Source organism: Rhinoderma darwinii, chromosome 3 (genome assembly GCF_050947455.1).
Source record: "Rhinoderma darwinii isolate aRhiDar2 chromosome 3, aRhiDar2.hap1, whole genome shotgun sequence".
In the NCBI taxonomy this organism is placed as follows: Eukaryota; Metazoa; Chordata; class Amphibia; order Anura; family Rhinodermatidae; genus Rhinoderma; species Rhinoderma darwinii.
The window spans coordinates 428,757,690-428,761,489 of record NC_134689.1 but is presented as its reverse complement, the minus strand read 5'-3'; positions in this window follow the sequence as shown (position 1 = coordinate 428,761,489).

The following is a 3,800-nucleotide window of genomic DNA, read 5'->3' as shown; positions in this document are numbered from 1 at the left end:
GTGACTGAATAATACCCCCATACTGTTACTGAATAATACCTCCACACCATAACCACATAGTGACTGAATAATACCCCCATACTGTTACTGAATAATACCACCACACCATAACCACATAGTGACTGAATAATACCCCCATACTGATACTGAATAATACCCCCACACCATAAGCACATAGTGACTGAATAATACTCCCATACTGTTACTGAATAATACCGCCACACCATAACCACATAGTGACTGAATAATACCCCATACTGTTACTGAATAATACCACCACACCATAACCACATAGTGACTGAATAATACCCCCATACTGTTACTGAATAATACCACCACACCATAACCACATAGTGACTGACTAATACACCCATACTGTTACTGAATAATACCCCATACTGTTACTGAATAATACCGCCACACCATAACCACATAGTGACTGACTAATACACCCATACTGATACTGAATAATAGATAGATAGATACTTTATTTATCCCCAAAGGGAAATTGGTTTACAGTTGTAACTCCCATTTACAGTACATATTATACAAAAACAATACAACATACATCGACAACATATAATAAAATATGTATTAACCCCTTAATGACCAGCCTATTTTGGACCTTAATGACCAAGCTATTTTTTACGTTTTTCAATCGTCGCATTCCAAGAGCTATAACCTTTTTATTTTTGCGTCGACATAGCTGTATAAGGTCTTGTTTTTTGCGGGACAAGTTGTAGTTTTTAATAGCACCATTTTTAGGTACATATTATTTATTGATGAACTTTTATTAACTTTTTTTTGGGGGGGAATAGAAAAAAATCGGAAATTTTGCCACTCTTTTTTGCATCCTAAATCTACGCCGTTTACCGTGTGGTATAAATAACACAATAACTTTATTCAGCGGGTTGTTACGATTGCAACGATACCAAATTTGTATAGTTTTTGTATGTTTTACTACTTTTACACAGTAAAAACGCTTTTTTTTCAAAATTATTTGTTTTTGTGTCTCCATATTTGAAGAGCCGTAACGTTTTTATTTTTTCACCGATGCGGTTGTATGAGGGCTTTTTTTTTGCGGGACGACTTGTAGTTTTTATTGGTACCATTTTGGAGTAGATGCGACTTTTTGATCACTTTTTATCACATTTTTTTAAAGTCAGTATTCACAGAAAACAGCAATTTTTCCATAGTTTTTTATTATTTTTTTTACGGCGTTCAACGTGCGGGTTAAATAATGTAACAGATTTATAGTCAGGGTCGGTACGGACGCGGCAATACCAAATATGTGTAACTTTTAACTTTATTTTGTTTTTTTAATAGTAAAGCATTTTGTAAGGGGAAAAGCTGGGTTTTTCATTTTTTTTCACATTTTTTTTTTTTTATTAACTTTATTACACTTTTTTTTCACTTTTTTACTAGTCCCATTAGGGGACTATAATATGCGATTCTGCGATCGCATTTATAATACACTGCAATACTTTTCTGGGTCCTGTTCTTCCCCTCTGGTGTCTGTCCTCTCGTGTGTCCATGACATATTCCGGGTCCTGTTCTTCCCCTCTGGTGTCTGTCCTCTCGTGTGTCCATGACGTATTCCGGGTCCTGTTCTTCCCCTCTGGTGTCTGTCCTCTCGTGTGTCCATGACGTATTCCGGGTCCTGTTCTTCGACTCTGGTATATGTCCTCTCGTGTGTCCATGACGTATTCCGGGTCCTGTTCTTCCCCTCTGGTTTCTGTCCTCTCGTGTGTCCATGACGTATTCCGGGTCCTGTTCTTTGACTCTGGTAGCTGTCCTCTCGTGTGTCCATGATGTATTCCGGGTCCTGTTCTTCGCCTCTGGTGTCTTTCCTCTCGTGTGTCCATGACGGATTCCGGGTCCTGTTCTTCGCCTCTGGTGTCTGTCCTCTCGTGTGTCCATGACGGATTCCGGGTCCTGTTCTTCGCCTCTGGTGTCTGTCCTCTCGTGTGTCCATGACGTATTCCGGGTCCTGTTCTCCGCCTCTGGTGTCTGTCCTCTCGTGTGTCCATGACGTATTCCGGGTCCTGTTCTTTGACTCTGGTAGCTGTCCTCTCGTGTGTCCATGATGTATTCCGGGTCCTGTTCTTCGCCTCTGGTGTCTTTCCTCTCGTGTGTCCATGACGGATTCCGGGTCCTGTTCTTCGCCTCTGGTGTCTGTCCTCTCGTGTGTCCATGACGGATTCCGGGTCCTGTTCTTCGCCTCTGGTGTCTGTCCTCTCGTGTGTCCATGACGTATTCCGGGTCCTGTTCTCCGCCTCTGGTGTCTGTCCTCTCGTGTGTCCATGACGTATTCCGGGTCCTGTTCTTCGCCTCTGGTGTCTTTCCTCTCGTTTGTCCATGACGGATTCCGGGTCCTGTTCTTCGCCTCTGGTGTCTGTCCTCTCGTGTGTCCATGATGTATTCCAGGTCCTGTTCTTCGCCTCTGGTGTCTGTCCTCTCGTGTGTCCATGATGTATTCCGGGTCCTGTTCTTCGCCTCTGGAGTCTGTCCTCTCGTGTGTCCATGACGTATTCCGGGTCCTGTTCTTCGATTCTGGTGTCTGTCCTCTATCTTGTCCATGATGTATTCCGGGTCCTATTCTTCCCCTCTGGTGTCTGTCCTCTCGTGTGTCCATGACGTATTCCGGGTCCTGTTCTTCGCCTCTGTTGTCTGTCCTCTCGTGTGTCCATGACGTATTCCGGGTCCTGTTCTTCACCTCTGGTGTCTGTCCTCTCGTGTGTCCATGACGTATTCCGGGTCCTGTTCTTCCCCTCTGGAGTCTGTCCTCTCGTGTGTCCATGACGTATTCCGGGTCCTGTTTTTCCCCTCTGGTATCTGTCCTCTCGTGTGTCCATGACGTATTCCGGGTCCTGTTTTTCCCCTCTGGTATCTGTCCTCTCGTGTGTCCATGACGTATTCCGGGTCCTGTTCTTATCAGACTATGGCCCCCCCCCACTACTGTTCTGGGGAGTGGGTAATGCAGCAAAAATCGCTACAGCTACTTACTATTCATTAGCCAGCATGAAATGTGGTCAAGAACCGGAACCTGTTTTGAGATGTTCTTTCCAAACTGAATAAAAGAAAGGAGTCAGAGTGTGTACACCCCCCCCCCCCCCATTACCAACACCTTTTGCCCTAATGCCTCCATCATTAAATAAGTTAAACTCCTGGATGTCTATACACAGGATTTTATTCCCTGCAAACAGATAATGTGACAGCTCGTTGCATAACAAATTGAAAAAAAAACTATTATCACCAAAAGAAATGATAAAATATTCTCCACGGAATAACTTAACAACATTAAAGATTATTTAATAAATACAGTCCTAAAAATCCTTCACACCGGCATGATTGTTAAAGGGGTTGTCCAGGATTTGTTTTTTTTCTAAAAAGTGTCCCTTAGCCTTGATTTGCCTTCCCTAATACCCCCTATTAAACGTCTAACCAGTTTCTGTTTGATCTCCATAGTCACTGCTGCTCTTTCTGTTTGTCTACATCCTTTGCTGTCTGTTTACATCCCTGTTTCCTGTCTTGTAACCCACCATACCAATGAACCCCGGCTGCATCTGAGGAGACAGTTAGATCCCCCCCCTTTCTCCAAAGCATCCCAGCTATTTGCATACTGCCACGCCCCTCTTTGGTCACAGTGTCCTTCCCTGCTCTAATTACAAATTCCAGGCAGACAGCTCCCTCCCTGCACACTGTTTTACACACTAATTATCATCATTATTCTTTGTGCCTGCATCTATCCCTTAAAGGGAATGTGTTGCCAGAAAAACATGTTGTTTTTTTTTTAATTA